This window comes from Notamacropus eugenii, chromosome 3 (genome assembly GCF_028372415.1).
Source record: "Notamacropus eugenii isolate mMacEug1 chromosome 3, mMacEug1.pri_v2, whole genome shotgun sequence".
NCBI lineage: Eukaryota > Metazoa > Chordata > Mammalia > Diprotodontia > Macropodidae > Notamacropus > Notamacropus eugenii.
This window is the reverse complement of record NC_092874.1, coordinates 273,828,411-273,847,760: the sequence shown is the minus strand read 5'-3', so window position 1 is coordinate 273,847,760 and position 19,350 is coordinate 273,828,411. Positions and strand designations below refer to the sequence as shown.

The following is a 19,350-nucleotide window of genomic DNA, read 5'->3' as shown; positions in this document are numbered from 1 at the left end:
AAAAAAAAGCAAGAAATTATGATACGCCTTGCAAAGAAAATGCATGTATTAGATAAGCTTTATGCACGCATGAGTGATAGTGCTATTGGTTCAATGTTAATACTGTAGATAATTAGTTGTTTATAAGAAGTTCTACTAAAATATATCTTTAAACAGAATCACATATAAAATAAGATTATATATTGATCATTTAGTGAAAATGTTGTGACAAGAAGCTCATAGGAATCTAGCCCTGTATTTCCCATGGTTCAATGTTGACTAATTCAGTGTTTGTGGTATCTTTATAGAACTGCCACAAATGAAGAAAATTGGTTTCATTTATGTATGTACATGTTGTCTCTCTTGATAAAATATAAGCCAATTGAGGGCAGGAAATAAAGTCCATAAGCATTTGCTAAACGTACTAAATGTTAAGTGGGCAGTGAGGTGGTACAGTGAATACAGTGCCAGGCCTGAAGTCAGGAAGAAGTATCTTCCTGCATTTAAATTTGGCCTCAAATATTACTAACTGTGTGACCATGGGAAAACAATCTTATTTGCCTCATTTTCCTTATCTGAAAAATGAGCTGGAGAAGGAAATGGTAAACGACTCCAGCATCCTTGCCAAGAAAACTCCAAATGGGATAATGAAGACTTGGACATGACTGAAACAACTGAAGAACAAAACAGCAAAATGTCAGACACTGTTAAATATTTGGAATTCGAACAGAAGCAAGGAGAAAGACAATTGTTGTCCTGAAGTACCTTATACTCTAATGGGAAAAGCTAGCACATAAAAAGAAGCTGCAAAAGGGAAGAATGGGGAAGATATTCATGTGCAAAATGGTGAGGAAAGAGACTGGAGACTCAGAAATGGAGCCTGGAGGAAAAAAATGGATATGGCTGGTAGAGTCCCTTCCTTGAAATGGAGTTTCTAGGAGGAACTAACCAATCAGATGAAGGGTCAGCAGGGTTACAGAGAACTTCCAGGATAAGAAAATGATGGTAAAGTCATCTTCCAGAGGGAAGTAGGATTGTTTCATTTCAGTCACTCTGTGAACATTAAAAATAGTCATTATTCCCCCTTTAGTGTTCAGATTTCTAATTGCAAGGCAGGTTAAGGTCTTCAAGTGTTTCCTGGAGAGCTGAGATTAAGTGAGTTGCCTAGAGCCACACAGTCATGTCATGAGTAGAACTTGAATACATCACGCCAAACCAGCAGATTACAGAGACTTGATAAATGCTTACTGTTGGATTTTTATGGATTAGGAATCTGCAACTGAGATAGGTTAAACAACTTGCCCATGGTCATACAGCTGGTAAATAACAGGGATGAGATTTGAACTCAGATCTTTTTTAAAAATATATATTTGTTTTTATTTATTTTTAGTTTTCAACAGCCACTCATATAAAATTTTGAATTCCAAAATTTTCCTTCTCCCTCCCTCCCCCTTACCAAGATGGCATGTAATCTGATACAAGCCATGTGTGTGTAATCACATTAAACATATTCCCACAGTAGTCATTTTGTAAAAAAGAATCAGAACCAAAGGGAAAAACCACAAGAAAGAAAAAACGAGCGAGAGAGAGAGAGAGAGAGAGAGACAGACAGAGAGAGAGAGAGAGAGAGAGAGAGAGAGAGAGAATAAGTATGCTTTCATCTGTATTCAGACTCCATCGTTCTTTCTCTGCCTGTGGATAGTGTTTTCCATCCTCAGTCTTGGAACTGTTTTAGATTGTTGCAGTGCTGAGAGGAGCTAGGTCTATCAAAGTTGGTCACTGCACAGTGTTGCTGTTACTGTGTAACTGGTTCTGCTCACTTCACTCTGCATCTGTTTAGGCAAGTCCAGGTTTTTCTGAAATCTGTCTGTTCACCATTTCTTATGGAACAACACTAATCTGTTACATTTATATACCACAACTTGTTTAGTCATTCCCCGATTGATGGGCATCCCCTCAAATTCCAATTGTTTGCTACAACACAAAGAACTGCTATAAATATTTATGTACATGTGAGTTCTTTTTCCTGTTTTTATGATCTCTTTGGGATACAGCTCAAGAAGTGGTATTTCTAGATTAGAGGATACGTATACTTTCATAACTCTTTGGGCATAGTTCTGAATTACTCTCCAGAATGGTTGGATCAGTTCACAACTTCACCAATAACATGTTAGCTGAGTTCAGGTCTTCTTGACTCCAGGTCTTGCTTGCTATGCAACTATATCACACAGCCTTCAACGAATGAAATCACATAAAGAATATTCTAGACATAGGGAATGATGTGAGAGCCAAGGCTAGGGTAGATAAAATTACAGTAAAGGTGTGGGGAGGGGGCATATAGGAATCTAGAGATGTAAATTAGAGTGTTTAAATGGAGGTAATATGAGACAAAGCTTGAAAGTATGTGTGTGGTGGTAAGAAAAGGGAGGGCAGCAACAGAAGAAACATGGCCTTCGATGTCAGGGGAAAGAGTTTTAACTTGTTACACAGGCAATAGGGAGCTCTTGAGGTGTTTGGAGCAAAAGAGTAACATGACAAGAGAGATTACTCTGTCAGTGGTGTGGAAATGGACTGGGAAAGATGTCAAACAGAGGAAAGAAAATGACTGTTGGCAGGCTATTTTCAGATGCCAGGCAGGTGAGGATGAGTATGTGTATTAGAGTGCTGAATGTAGCAATAAAATATATCTCATAGATGAAAATTACAGGACTCAGAGTGAGCATATTTGGTTTGAATCCCAGCTCAGATGTTTACAAGCTACGAGACCTTGGGCCAGTCTCTTAACCTCACTGAGACTCAAATATACATAAAATATACTCATACTACCTGACTGACAAGGTCTTTGTGAGAAAATCATTTTGTGAACATTAAAGTTAGCTATTATTCCTCCTTTTTGAATCCAGATCTGTGATTTCAAGGCACATGCTCTATTGTTAAGGTCTTCAGGAGTTTTCTGGAGAACTGAGGTTAAGAGACTTTTCTAGGGTCACATAGTCAGTGTCATGGTATTGAGTATTGGTCTTCATGCTTCATGAGGCTCTCTTGGGTTCTTGAGTTTTCTGTCTACTGCTCTACTCATGTTATTTTTGCATCATAAAGATGTCTTCATGGTTTTGGGAGCCAGTTTTCTATCTACTAGTCTGTTTAAGTTATTTTCGTATTACAAAGTTTCCATACCCATCCCTTTAATTACATCAGTAAAGGAGTTTTCTGTTGACAGATGCTTGTAGTAGTCAGGGTTTATACCATTAAATCTTTGGATTAATAATCAGACAGAACTGGGAGCTGCACAGTGGGGGCTGATTTTTGAAAACATCTGTGTTTCCACTTCCCCATCTATAGATTTATGGGGGTCTGTGTTGCAGCTGTAACCAATCTTCCTGACTTCATAAATGGATTTTGATGGATTCAACTTAGGCTATTAGGAAGCCCCTACCACGGGAGTAGTGAAGGCAGATGTTGAGAGAAACAATTGAGAGGAGGAGGGTGGGGTGCTATTGTTCCTGGTCAGGGGTCTTCCTAAGAATAGAAATTAGAGAATTCTGAGTCAAAAGGAGATTTCTGCGACTAGCTAGACAGTGTATGAAAGGCAGCCCAACCCAGAGTCCAACTTAAAGAGAATTAGGATTACCTAAGTTTCCCTTGAAAACATTTACGTGGACTTATTCTTTAAAAAAGTTGCCTCAGAACTTTGAAAAATTAAAAAAAATAACAAGAGTGTCATCAACAAGGAAACACTGTCTTTGAGAAAGAAGATCAAGAACTCAATGCTATTATAGCACAATTATGGTTTTAGTTCATCATATGCAATGGTATCCTAGAAATGACTCATACTGGCTGGTAAGAGCTGGTTGTTAAATTTTCAGGGTGAGCATTTACATTTTTGGAAAATAGCAAGCACTATGGATCAGAGATTAATTTATTGTTTTGTTGATTATCTAGACTTAAGAAAATGAGGAAGAAATGTTAATAATGTAGATTAAATTTTGAAGTGTATCATGGGTACCTTCATCCTCACTCCACCCCTGAAAAATAGTTGTTAAAAATGTTCAATACTAATCAATATTGTTTTAGACTATTTAAAATAACTAGACAGTATAAGATTGGAATATTATAGTGGTAAAGGAAATGATGCGTTGGTGGACATAGAAAAATACAGAAAGACTTGGACCTGTGAAGGAAGATGTTATCCAATCTCAGAGAAACAGAGGACAAACAAGTATAGTATGTTCTTGCATAGATGTATATAAATATGTCTATGCATGAGTATATTACAGATATCTAAGTATATGCATGTATGTGTCTGCATATACACATGTATATGTGTATGCATACACATGTATATTTGTATGTGTGTATGTAGTCTTCTTAGGGGAGGTAAAGTGAGGAAAAAGAACAAAGTAAAAGGTACGAAGCAGAGAACAAAAGAAAACTTACAAGGAAGCAAAGAAAAGTTGGACAGCTGGGAACACAATGTGTAGTATTTATTATAAAGACTTTCTTGAAATGTAAATCTACTGTTGTATATTTTGAATCCTCTCTTATGTTGTGCTGTGCACATGGTAATGCTTCTTTTTTATTCTTTTGAAATTTTGTATTTAAGTTTTAGTACTTGAGTTGAAAATAATTTAATTTTAAAAATTTACCAATATACCTCTGGCTATACAGTTATGAAAGTCTGACCAGTATAACATGTGGTGCTGAGATATAATGTCTCTAAATTTGTGATAGGTTATCTAGGTGGCATGGTGGATTGAGTGCCAGGCCTGGAGTCAGGAAGACTCTTCCTGAGTTCAAATCTGACCTCAAACACTTACTGGCTAAGCACCCCTCAGCAAGTCACTTAATCTTGCTTGCCTCAGTTTCATTATCTGTAGAATGAGATGGTGGAGGAAATGGCAAGCCACTGCAGTATCTTCACCAAAAAAATCCAAAATGGAGTCATGAAGAGTTGGAAAGGATTATAATAGATGAACAACAAAACAAGTTGTGAAAGGTTGCTGAGTAACACCTAGCACCATTAGATATTTTTGGACGGATGGGCAATTGGGGTGGAATGAAAACAATTCTAGGGTTGGAGTCAAAGATTCAAGATTATGATCTCAGGATTGTCCCTAACTACTTAGGTCCATTGGGCAATCAACTTTATCTTTCAACTCCCATTTTCTCCTCTGTAAAATATTAGACTCAATGAGCTTACTGAAATAAAAAGAATCTTTAGTCAATAATCAATAAGTATTTATTAAATATCTTGCCATGCATCATGCAAAGCATTGACTACACACATATGGAAAAAGATAGTCAGTGCCCTCAAGGAACCTGCAATCTAATTAAGGGCTCTGGAATTGAAGATGCAGGATTAGGGTTTAAATCTCAAGCTGTTTCAAATGTTAAAAACTGAATGGAAGCTTGGGGATTAGACTAATTGGAAGGTGGAAAAGATCATGAAACGCCTTGTATGGGAAGTGACATTTGAGTTTAAAAAAAATCACAATATGAACAGAGATTAAACAAGGATATTACACTATGCCAAAATATACCAATCACAATAAATCAATGTCAATATTAAATTTATATAATTCAAATGACATAGCATCTAAATTCATAAAGAAATACTGAGTTGCAAAAGGATATAAAAACAAAATAAGAAGAAACTTTAATGTTTCTCTAAGAATTGGGCAAATTTAACAGAGATATTATCAATGGAAAAAACTGAAGAAATTATTGAAGAAGTTAGTTATGTAAAACTGATGGTGCCTTCTGAATGGATTTACTAAAGAATAAAATATTTATCAGCATCAAATGACACTTTACAAGTGATTATATATTAGGGTACAGAGAGAAGTAGAAAAATACAAAAAGACAGACATACTTTATGGACTGAAACTCATTAAATATGGTAATCAGTTTAAGGAGCATAAAGACACACATCTAAATAGAAATTCAATAATGAAATCTAAATGTCAAAGAGGTCAAAGAATATATCATAGAACAATAAGAATGTAGAACACAAAACTAATGATGAGACAATATGCTAAACCTTCTGGGCTGCAAGTAAAGTAACCTTCAGAAGAAAAGCTATATCCCCAAAACATATTTTATCAAAATAGAGAGACAAAACTTAAATACACTAAAAAGTTTGAAACCAAACAAATAAAAGCATTACCAAAATAAGCATAAAACAGGAAATCTTGTAAAACAAAAAAGAAGAAATAGATAAATTAGAAACACAAAACCCTACAGAACTTGTGACGCTAAAAACTTCTTTGAAAAGATCTTTTAAATGATAAACCTTTAGCCTCTCCAATTAAAAATAAAAATAGAAAACTGAATCAACAAAAGCAAAAAGGAAAAAAAAAAGAAATGTAAATTCATAACAAGACCACAAGAAATAAAAAGAACAGTCAGAACCTTCTTTGCACAAATTTATGCCAACAAAACAGAACATGTAAGAAATAGAGGATTACCTTCAAAAATGTAAAATATTCAAACTTACAGAATTTCAAATAAAGATACAAATAATCTAATTTTAAAAAGAAAGAGACTAGAATTAGCTGAAAAGAACTACCAAAGTTTAGGATGAAAGGAAATTTCTAGTATTGATAAATTTACAGAACTGCATCAAACTTTTAAAGAAAATTAATACCTATATTGCATAAATTATTATTTTTAAAAATTGAGAAAGAAAGCATTGTACCATACTCAGTTTATGAAGCAGTTTCCTAATACCTAATAATGGAAAGTTAAAGAAGGTATGATATATAACAACAGCAATCATAAATATCAATTCAGAAATTTAAAAAAAAAAAACTTCTGGCAAAAAGACTACCAAATTTATACAAGAAATCACTAATTATGGCCCCAAATGATCAAGAAACTAGTTGAAAGTCACCTACATACTTAGTGGTATTCTTGAGAACCCTGGATCCCCCTGGACCAGTATTATTTTTATTACTCCCAAACATCTCTATGGTTCATTTTGCCATCTACTTAATTGATGGTCCAAAATGGAACAGGCAAACCAGGATGTTCCCAAAGGATGAACTGAGGTGTATTAAAGAAACCACAGAACACCATGTGGATTCCTGGAAAACATCCACAGTAGGTCTTAGCTGGTTTGTGGCACTTGGAACAGAGTAATTGAAACACTGTGCTGACCCCAAGGTCTCAGAACAGACCATAAATAGCCATATGCTCTAAAAGAAGTTTTATAGTTTATTTTGTTGGCCACTGTTCTGATGACAAGATAGATGACTCTTTCCCAAATGCTCTGATGTAAGTACACAGAGAAGTCACAGGGTGAGGAGGTTAGGAACACTAAGTTCCCCTCGAGCCCTTCCAGGGACTTGCTGTGTGGTCTCTGGGAAGGTATTTAAATTTTCTGGATTTTTGCATGTAATGGAAATAGTATCACTTAAATAGTTCTCAAGGTGTTGCAGTAATTAATGTTTCTGAGAGACTTTGAAATCGGCTTCAAAGGGATTCAAGAATCTAGTCTGGTTTTTAATTTTGTTTGGAATGGAGAAAAACACACACATGCTTTTCACTGGAGGAAAAATTAAAATGAATGATAGTCTTTGGAGTATGGAGGTAAACTCCTTCATATTGTATAAGGTTCATGATGCTCAACTTCAGTTGACCCTTTGTCGAAGCTTTCAGTCCTTATGGAAAATAAATATGCATGCATTTATCTTTTATGGAATCCTGAGCACACTACTCACAGATGTTCTCCAAAATCTCTGCTCTGGTAAGCTCTCAGTGCCTCCCCTTCTCTCAGCTGCTAAGAGCCCATTTTTGGTGTATAAGGTATTGACTGTGGGGCCAGAGCATCAGAATTCAGGTTGTGTGGTTTGTCCTTTGTTCTTGAAGAGGACCATGACATCAGGAAGGTGAAACCATGACTTGCAAGTGAATTGGATTTAGGGGAGGGAGGGCTGTGCAGAGTCAACAGCCCCACTTTCTCCTCCAGAACCATCTGGGTCCAGTGACCAGATATAGATCAGGACAACTGGAGATAGCCCAGAATGTAGTTGGAGACCTTAGCCTTTTTAAGTTAAGGTCTTTAAGAGTTCTCATTTTGAATGAGGCAACACCCATTTGTTGATTAGCCCTGTTTAAGAAGTGAGACATGAGATGCTCCCTTTAATTAAAATAAATCAAATTGGGAGAAAAAGACTCTCAAGGTTGCTGGTCAAAAGAGAAACAATTCAAATCCTGCATCTGTTGATTACCTGTGTATTCTTGGACAAATCATTTCATTTCTCTCAGTCTCAGTTTCTTTATCTGTAAAACAGCTTGCTGAACTAAATGGTCTCTAATGACTCTTCTAAATTATAATCGAAATGAAAGGCTTGACAAATCCAGAGGGTTGATGATGAAGCTTGCTATCCATCTTCTGCAGAGAGGTGGTGAATTCAAGACGAAGAATGAAAAATCTATTTTTCAATATGTTTAACAAGGAAAATTATGTTATTTGACTGTGCATGTTTGCCACAAGGGTTTTCTTCCTCCCCAATAGAAATGTTACACTTGTTGAGTTTTGTGGTGACAGTAGGCTCTTATCAGTAGAATTGCCTCCAAGGAGTTGGAAGCAAGATGTTGATAGGTAAGGGGTGGTAGATAAATGACATGGGAGTCATTTGCATAAGGATGACAATTGAACTAAGTTCATTAAGAAAGTGGGTAAAAAAGGAAAATAAGAACTGGGGAAAGATTGTTTCAATCTTTCTGACATAAAATCATAGGAATTTTATAGGTCATAGCTCAACTCATTTATTTTACTATTTTTTTACAACTTGTGAGAGTGGTATTGACAATTGTGAAGAAAAATACAATTTGGCAAAGAGGTCCCCAAGAAAGGAATTGATTTAAAGTCCACCTTTGAATAGGTAGTACTACATCTCACACTTCTATTCAAATACAGCCATGTTTGCTAGTAGAGGGATAACTGGGTGAGGTGACTGGGGGTTTGTCCAATGACATGGAAACTTAATGAATACTGATAGTAGCCTCCAAAGGGAAGGTTCCTCCTTCACACTCTGTACACCCCAGACATGCTCCATCCTTAACCCAACATGCATCCCTGTTGGCCCAGTACAAAAATTTGACCTTACCACTCTTCTTCCTAGAGTATGTTAGTAAGGAGCCTACTTCCTAAACCTTTATTAGTCCCTCCCCCCACTCCTTACTCTCTGAACTGGACTAGTTTGAAATGGATTTAAACTTTTATGGGCTTCCATATTAGGCAGAAACCAAAGTCTTGGACTATTCTTCAGTCACTGAAACTCATATTTGAACCAGAATAAACATCTTGTTGATTGGGTCTAAGATTACAGAGTCATAGATTTAGAACTGGGAGAAACGTTAGAGGTCACTGGTCCCAATTCTTTCACCTTAAACATGATGAACCAAAGACCCTTAGAGGTTCAATGATTTGCCCAGTATCACACAGTTAGTGAACAATTGATTGCTGAATTTTAGCCCAGGTCTTCTCAATTCCAAATTCAATACTCTTTCAAATCAAGTCAAGTCAAGTTAACAAGCATTCATTAAGTATTTACTATATACCAAGGACTCCATTACCAGTTTCCTCTCCAATCAGAGCTTTACTTCTTAGTTCCTGATTCTATAACTTATTGTCATATAACCTGGAAGAGAAAAAGAGATAAAATAAGTTAAACTGATAGAAATATTAAAAGTTGCACGGTCAAATTGATTTAAGTAATAGCAAGGAACAGAGAAGGTTAGGCACACATACATGCATGTCTACCTCAATATATATATATGTGTATGCACAGGCACATATATACACATGCATGTGTAAGCATATATACACATATACATGTGAATATATGTCACATTTAGTGAACATGCATATGTATGTGTATATATTAATAGACATGTATGTGTATGTGTATTTATGTAGATAAGCATACTCACATATGGTTTCTCTCAGTGGGCATTTGCCTTCAGAATCAGGTAGGCATGGATTCAAGAACTTCCTTTATCATAAGCTGGCTGGGTGAACCTGGGCAAGGCATTTAACCTCTCACATTCCCAGTAAACTTTCTGAAACTATAAGCTGCAAAAAAGTTGCAGACTTATTTTTTTGTAGGAAAGAAAAAAATCCTCACTTGGAATTCACTACACTAATGAAATCATAGGTCTTATAGTTATAAATTTCCAAATTTATGTAAATATTGTAGCCAAATTCCAGAGTTCCCATGTCAAGGAGAAAATATTGCAAGCTGCCAGAAAGAAACAATTCAAGTATTGTGGAAATACAACCAGGATAACAAAAGATCTAGCAGCTTCTACACTAAGGGATCGAAGGACCTGGAATATGATATTCCAGAAGTCAAAGGAACTAAGATTAAAACCAAGAATCACTTACCCAGCAAAACTAAGTATAATACTTCAGGGGAAAAAAATGGCCATTCAATGAAATAGAGGATTTTCAAGCATTCTTGATGAAAAGACCAGAGCTGAATAGAAAATGTGACTTCCAAACATGAATCAAGAGAAGCATGAAAAAGTAAATAGGAAAGAGAAATCACAAAGCACTTGCTAAAGTTGAACTGTTTACATTCCTACATGCAAAGATAATATTTGTAACTCTTGAAACTTTTCTCAGTATCTGGGGAGTTGGAAGGGTTATTTATACACACACACACACACACACACACACACAGAAAGCACAGGGTGAGTTGAATAGGAAGAGATCATATCTTAAAAAATAAAATTAAGGGGTGAGAGGAATAGATTGGGAATAGAAAGGGAGAAACAGAATGTTGCAAATTATCTCTCATAGAAGAGGCAAGAGAAAGCTTTTCTGATGGAGGGGCAAAGGGGGAGATGTGAGGGAAAAAGTGAAGCTTACTCTTATCACATTTGGCTCAAGTAAGGAACAACATGCACCCTCAATTTGGTATGAAAACCTGTCTTACGCTACAGGAAAGTAGGGGAGAAGGAGATAAGCAGGGTGGGGAGAATGATGGAATGGAGGGAAAATGGGAGGAGGGAGCAATTAGAAGTCAACACTCTTGAGGAGGGACAAGGCCAAAAGAGAGAATAGAAGAAATGAGGGGCAGGATTGGATGGATGGAAATATATTTAGTCTACACAACATGACTATTATGGAAGTCATTTGCAAAGCTATACACACACACACACACACACACACACACACACACACACACATACACATAGCCTATAATGAATTGCTTGCCTTCTCAGTGGGGATGGGTGGGGAGGGAAGAAGCAAGAGAAGTTGGAATTCAAAGTTTTAGGAATTGTTTTTGCATACAAGTGGGAAATAAGAAATATGGGTAAAGGGGTATAGAAATTTATCTTGCCCTAAAGGACGAAAGAGAAGATGAAGATAAGGGAAGTGTGGGGTGTTGGAAGGAAGGGCACATTGGTGGAAGAGGAAATGAGAATACAAGGCATTTTGTGTGGGGGGAGGAGAGAGATGGGGAGAAAATTTGGAACTCAAAATTTTGTGGAAATGAATGTTGAAAACTTAAAATAAATAAACTAATTAAAATAAAAAAAATCAGTATCTATCCTCAAGGAGTTTACTTATATTCTATTGTATTCTCTCTCTCTATCTCTCTATCTCTCTCTCTCTGTCTCTTTCAGTGTGTGTTGTGTATACATACATATATATACACATATACACACATACACACGTATAAGGGGTAGATAGATAGATAGATAGATAGATAGATAGATAGATAGATAGATAGATAGACAGACAGATAGATATTCTCTGTAAATCTTCCCTTCCCCATGCCACCTCTCCTACCTGTGTGATGTTGGATAAGTCATAATCTCTTTAGGAATCAGTTTCCTCATCCATAAAATGAGGTAGTTGAATATGATGCCTTCAAAGATCCCTTCCAGCTCTAAATGATTCCTTTATACTTAAAAATTCTGCTTACTTCAACTTATGTACACCTTGGAGTTCACTCATGCCATCTCCCTCCCATCATTCATTTGGGATGGAGGAGAGGGTGGAGGCAGAAGCAACCTGGACTCCCTCAAAATTGTCTATGGCCAATATATTCAATCAAGAAGATCCATTATATGGTGAAATTGTGGGGAGAAGGGAAAGATGAGAGAGCAAATTCTCTGTTCTCATTCAAGGAACAAACCATCCCAACTGGGGAGAGCAAAGATGGAGGAAAGAAGTAATGTCATAAGGATGATGGTGCAAGTAAATAAAAGGCAGATCATGTGGGACTGAAGAGTTGGAATCCACTTTTGTATTCAATTCCCTTCAAACACAGGGAGGGGAGGAGGGGAAGAGGTAACCCCAAATGACTCCTTAGTTAGAGGAAGAGATGGTCCACCTTTTTTTTTTTTCTAAGAAGATATTTTCTTAGAAGAGAGAGTTCACCTCTTCTTTCACTCAGCAAACATCTGCTATTTTGAGGAGGGCCGGAAAGGATGAACTCCAGGAGAGGCAGCAGCAGGCAGCCTTTTCCTCTAACTTAATTATGTTTGTTCTTTCGAAGGCATTTTGTGGCTTAAAGTCGAAAGAAGGAGTAAACCTTTGAACAAAAACCTTCAAGTAGTTTAGACACAATGCAAAGTAACATTTGGCTAAAGAACACGACCCCTGCAAATATTAGGAGAGGTAGGGTATGAAAAAAGAGGAGGGTGGAAATGTGGCTTCATTTTTTTTCTTTCTTTTTTGTTCTGGTCTCTTGACAATGGAGAGATTTAGTTATTTTTGTTTCCATTCCATGTGTGCAGTGTGTGTGTATGTGTGTGTGTGTGTGTGTTCAGTGTGTGTGTTTGTGAGTATGTGTGCATTTTTGTGTGTGTTTGTGTGTGTATGCAGTGTATATGTATGCAGTGTGTGTGCAGTGTGCATGTGCATGTGTGTGCAGTATGTGTGTATGCAGTGTGTGTGTGCAGTGTGTGTGTGTGTTTGTGTATGTGTTTGTGAGTGCAGTGTGTGTGCAGCATGTGCAGTGTGTATGTGTTCAGTGTGTGTTTGTGTGTGTGTGTGTGAGTGTGAGTGTGTGTATGTGTGTGTGTTTGTTTCTGGTTGGTCTTCATTTTACTTTTATCATTCATTTCTATTCTTACATAGCATGAGCCACAAAAGCTAAAAACACAAGGAACTAATTTAGCTTGGTTCTAATTTAAAAATTGGAGGGAGGTGGTAGGGAGGAAGACTTTTAATCTTCATTGACAGAAGAAAGTGAAGAGGTTAAACGTTGCCTAGTATGTCTTTCTGAAACTAAACTATCCACCGAAGAGCTTTTTGATCCAATTCAACTAAATGAGTAATGTCTCCGTGTGGTCCTTGGACCAATGGTGGTCCATGGAAGTCTGCCAAGGTGGTCTGCAATATGATGCTGAAGGCAAGTTACAAACACGCACATTTTATATTTTTAGAATTAACTCTTCTCTGTAGATACACTTACTTTGAAAACCACAAAGGTGATAAGCAGGCAGCATGATATGATGAAAAGTGCTGGATTTGGAGTCAGAGGACCTTTCTCTGTTAACAGGAAATATATATTTAAAGTCCAACCTTTCAGTTTTAGTCATTTTTCAGTCATGTCTGACTCTTTGTGACCTCATCTGCGGTTTTCTTGGCAAAGATACTGGAGTGATTTACCTTTTCCGTCTCCCGCTCATGATGAGGAAACTGAGGCAAACAGGGTGAAGTGACTTGACCAGAGTCACACAGCTAGTAAGTGTCTGAGATCAGATGTGAACTTATGCTGACCCCAGACCCAGAATTCTTTCTACTGCACCACCTAGCGGTGAAGATTTATTATGCAGTCAAAAACTCAGATGGATTTTTTCTTTCCTTTACATTGGCAAATATGAGTGGCTAGGGTAAGGTAGCGTCTGACGTTCTTTTAATCCATAAATGCAGTTTTCAGATAGAAAAATTTTGATGGTGACTTTTAAGACAAAAGTTTGGTTTTTTTCATTGAATAGATATGTTAATTGCTTAACTGACAGCTTAATTTTACATTCTTTAAAGTTTAAAGACCACAAAGTCTGGTAAACGACAGGAAAAACTGAGCTTAAGACTGGTCAAGAAAACTGAATCCCCTTCAAGACTTTGGATCTAATTGTCTAAATTTAGGTAAGTCAATTCTTGTTTCTAGGTCTCAGGGATAATGGCTAGGATGATGGATTTGGAGTCACAAAGAACCCGTTTAAAATATTGTCTCAGACACTTCCTAACTGTGTGACCCTGGCCAAGTCACTTAACATACCTTAACCTCAGTTTTGATTCCTCAAGTGAAAGACCACTAGGTCTATATTTCAAAGAAATTTAAGAAAGGAAAAGGTCTTATTGGCACAAAAGTATTTATAATAGCTCCTTCTGAATCAGAAAAGAACTGAAAATTATGGGGGTACCCATTATTGAAAAATGACTTTAAAAAATTATGGTACCTGAATGTCATCGAACTTTATTGGGATATAAGAAATAGAGCAAGAGGTGATTTCAGGGGAACTTGGGAAGACTTGAGAGGGCTGATGCAGATTAGAGTAAGCACAATGATGAATAGAATCTGTATTATAACGTTGTAAAAAGAAACACTTCTGAAACTCTTAGGAACTCCCATCAACGCAATGATTAATCATGATTTTAGGAGATAAACAATGGATTGATCCACCTCCTAACAGAGAGGCAATAGGCAAATATGCAGAATGAAACACATTTGGGGATGCTACTAACGCAAGAATGTGTCTTGCTTGACTATACTTATTTTTTACAAGTTTTTTTTTCTTTTTTTTTCTTTTTCAATGTGCTTGTAAGTGGAGGGGTGGCAGGGAGAAAAATGCTTGATAACTGAAAATGTAACGGTAATAAAAAAAATCCCATTCCATCCAATTCTATAATATATTAGCAAGTAGAATATGAATGAGACTTATTTCAGTGGTGTTATTTCTATGCATACATGGCTATCCCTTATGGATACTGGAAAACTGGGTGGACTTATCCATGATGAATTTTAGCGAGGGCTAAGAATTCTCTCGGGACTCCCTTGAACTTGAAGACTTATGAAAATGCATGGCCAAAAGATTGCAAGAATTAAAAGGCATGGAGGGGTTATAATCTGCACAGTAATGACATTACAGATCCCTTAGATCACTAAAGCACCAAACACAAAATACCTGATATTCTAGAGATAGCAGAGACCTCAGAGATCTAGTTAACTTTTTTGTTAAGGAAACTAAAGGCCACAGAGATTGAGACTTCCTCAAGATCATACAAGACAGTGGCAGAGCCAAGACTAGAACTCAGATCTCGGCAGCTAGGTGATCCAGTGGATAAAGTGTTAGTCTTAGAAATCAGGGAGAGTTGAGTTCAAATCCTGCCTCAGACAATTATTAACTGCGTGACCCTAGACCCATTACTTGATCTCTCTCAGATACCTCATTTATAAAATGACAGTTGGCCTGGATGCCTTTCATGATACCTTTCACTTTCAAGTCTGTGACCCCAGAATTATGTCTGCTTTACATAAAGGAGATAACACTCAATGGTATGGACAGGTCTGTCCATGTTGGTTTGATATTTCCCCCAAATGAAGTGAGCTTTTCTTTAAAGGCTACGATTTTCCAGGCGCTGTGTTAAGAGCACTTTAAAATAGTCTCAATTGATCCTCAAAACAACCCTAGGGTATAGCTACTACTATTGTTCCCATTTTATAGATAATGAAACTGAGAAAGACAGAAGTTAAGTGACATGTCCAAGTTCACACAGCTAATGTCTGACACCAGGTTTGAACTCAGGTCTTCTTGACTGCAGCCCCAGCTACTTCTAATGGCACACTGATAAATCCAATTCACTTGTAAGTCATGGCATCATCTTTCTGATGGCAAGGTACTCTTTGAGAATAGAGGACAAAGCATAATGAAGAGAGAGCACCCCAGGATTGCTCTCAGACAAAAACTAGTGGTATTCCCCTCTCCATTCTGGGGATAATTCTCATTAAGCTCTTTTTCCTTCGTTTATTTGACCATCTTAGTCCAGCTTTCCAATCCAGCTATCCATAGAGACAAGACACAAGAACCATCCTGACACAGGATCCCTTAGGAATAACCAAAAAGAAAATATGACTCTTAAAACTCATGCCTAAGTAAGTGGTTGGTTCCATATCAACCACACAAAGTAGAAGGAAGTAACTTTCCATTTCCATGACTATGAACATCTTTGATTCACACAGTATGGTGAATGTTGTTTTTAATGGCTCCCTATGCTAATTTCTCCCCAAGCAAGTAACAACCAACACCCAAGGTGGGAATGACTAGCAGGGGGATTGCTAGCACTGAACCTAATATTTTCCCTCTTACCAAGGAGGGAAAGCACAGAGCAACCTCCACAATGACAAATGTTTCCCCTAATGCCATTATTACCTATTCTCTTGTGCTCCTTTCAGTTCAATGACTTGACAATATCTCTGTAGTGTGTGAGGGGTAGGGCTCCACCATCTTGTTTTGACAGCTTGCCTGAACTGTGTGTCATTGAATGAAGGATGGGGATTTTCTTCTGCATGATCACAATCCCTCTTCCTTCTTTTTTCAGGATGCAGTCTCCTGTTTGCAGAGTAAAAGGTGACAGACACAACATGTCTGTCAAACCAACCCAGGCAAACAAGAGCCAATCACTTTCTACAGTAATTTTTGCTTTCTGCCACCTCTTTATCTCTTTAAGGTTTTGCAGACTTTTAGTTCATTTTCTAGAAAGATGGATAATTCGCTATTTGAGTTTTCAAGTAATGAGTACCAATGAGCAAAAGCCAATAGATATTGGAAAATCCATTCAACATCCTATCAAAGTGCAAAATATCCTGAGGAGGCTGAACTTTCTTAAGCAGTGAAAATATCATTGTTAGAAAAAATACATTCTGAGAGATTAATCTTGTGTCTTAATAATGGTCCAGTAGAAAGTCAATGGGAAAGCTAAGGCCCTAGGATGATCTGTTTCATTTACCTTATGTTATGTTCCTTGAGTGGTATATTTTACAGACAGTGAGGAGTCATTAGAGATTTCCAAACGAGGGAGTGAAATGATCACCATCATGTTTCCAGATCAGAAAACTAATGTGGCAAATTCCCCTCCCACATTTTCTCCAAATGTCAAGCTTTTGTTTCTTTATGCAAATTCTGCCTTAGCTATGAATCTAAATGTTATAATTTTGTGTTGTGATTATTTCCAGAATGCTTAATGTGCAAGAAATCCAGTATATTTCTAATGCGCATTTTTAATGGCTGAAGAACATTTAGCCTGTTGGCCTGGATATGGGCCCTCTCAAATTGGTTTTGCTGAGAAGCTGAGAGCAGGCCATAGTTGTAATATTACGGTAGTGAAAATTACATGTTAGAGGATGATTAGGAGGAAGAGTACAATAAAAGTGACAAAGATGAAGAATGAAATATTGATAAAAGTGAATAAAACATCTTCATTCAAATGGAAGAAAATTAAAATACAGTTAACAAATTTGTTTCAATATAGTATTTTATGTAGTTGAAAGGAAAAATACAAAAAAAAAATATACACTGAGAGGAAGAGATATAGTGTAAGAGCTGGAAAGCGTCCTAAAAATCATTTAATCCAATCCTCTCATTTTACAGATGAGTAAACTGAGGCCTAGAAAAGTAAATTGACTAGCCCAAGTCACATCAATGAACCAAGATTTATTAAGCATCTATTATATGTCAGATACAGAGATGGGCAATAGATGTACAAAGAGAAAGAATGGAATGATCCCTGCTCTCGAGTTGCTTGTATTCTAACATCTCCAAATGATTGTTGAGTTCTACTTGAAGTCTAGGAAAGAGGAATGTACAGACATATATAAATACACACATATACACATGAACATATAAGATATATACCACACATATATGTGGGTATATACGTGTATGTAAAGAGAAAACATACAAAACAAGTACAAGGTAGCCTTGAAAGATAGGGTTAAGTCAGGAGCATCAAGAAGACCTCATGAAAAAGGTAGCACTAGAGTTTTAAGAGGACCAAGAATTTTGAGGGGCACAGGAGAGAGGAAAGAGCATTTCAGTGCAAAATCATGGAGATGGGAAGTGGAATCTTGTGTGAGAGGAACAGGAAGAAGACCAGTTTGGTGAACCCTACCATGTGTGGAAGAGAAAAATGTAATGAGAAAGGAAGGGAAGGTAGAAAGAAAACAATGAAATTAGACCTCCTGTTTCCCCATACATTGATTGCTCCTCTGAGCCAAGCTATTTCAGCCAAACTAAATGCTTTGGCCAAGAGATCTCATGTTCAGGTTAAGGCCTAAATTCAGATAAGCATAACTTTCTATAAACTTGCTTATATATTTTTAAATCTGTCTTATTATTGAAAAACACAGGGAAAAGTATTTTTCAATTTAATATTTTTTTCCCAATTACATATAAAAGTAATTTTAACATTTCAAATTTCAAGTTCCAAATTCTCTCCCTTCTTCCTCTTCCCCCCGATTGAGAAGGTAAGCAATTTGACATAGGTTATATACGTGTAGTCATGCAAAACACATTTCCATGTAAATCTTCTGGGAAAGAAAACACAGACAAAAAAATCCAAGGAAAATGAAGAAAATAAAGAAAAAAATATCTTAGATCTACATTCAGACTCCTCCAGTTCTTTCTCTGGAAATGAACAGCACCTTTCAACATAAGTCCTTCAGAACTGAGGGAAAAATATTTTTAAAATGTAAATTAATTTTTCCATTAGGGATGGAGATAGTAAGATATTAATTTGTGTGTATGTATGTGTGTATGTATATATAAAATTAACATTTAACTTTTCTAGGCCTCATTTTCTGCATCCATTAAATTGGTTGTCCTTCATTCTGAAAGAGGACCAAAATTGTATCACTATGTAAGTCGTTACCGTGTGTCTGACCTTGACTGATCAGACCAATACAAACTCAGAATTCTCTTCTCCAGGTCAGGCACAAATAGTCCACATGGACATTTGGGATGTATTCTCTAGATTTGTGCATCTCATGTTTCTTTTGAGCTATTTCAACTCTACTTTGTTCAGAGAACACAGCACCTTCTGTGATGAGGGCATGTCATGCTAGGGAGTCCTGTGCCAATGTCTTCCATGTCACACAATCAATCTCAAATATTTTAAGAGAGACCTTGAGAAAGTCCTTGTATCACTTTTTCTGACTATCAAGTGAGTGCTTGTCTTACGTGAGTTCTCCATAAAGCAATATTTTAGGCAAGCATATATTTGGCATTCATATAACATTGGAGTTGTGCTCTCTGAAGCAGAGTTTGAATGTTTGGCATTTTAGTTCAAGAAAGGACCTCAGTGTCTGGTACCTTATCCTGCAAGGTGATCTTCAGAATTTTCCT

The 19,350-nt window shown here is 36.8% G+C and overlaps 1 long non-coding RNA gene across 1 annotated transcript in view; it reads right to left on the bottom strand.

Moving 5' to 3' along the window:
* The window catches only part of LOC140534479 (uncharacterized), a 141,994-nt gene that overhangs the window by 16,243 nt on the left and 106,401 nt on the right, over window positions 1–19,350 (bottom strand). Inside the window, exon 2 of the long non-coding RNA XR_011977329.1 lies at window positions 9,562–9,626. This is a non-coding gene — a long non-coding RNA (uncharacterized lncRNA). The remainder of the gene's footprint in view (window positions 1–9,561; window positions 9,627–19,350) is intronic.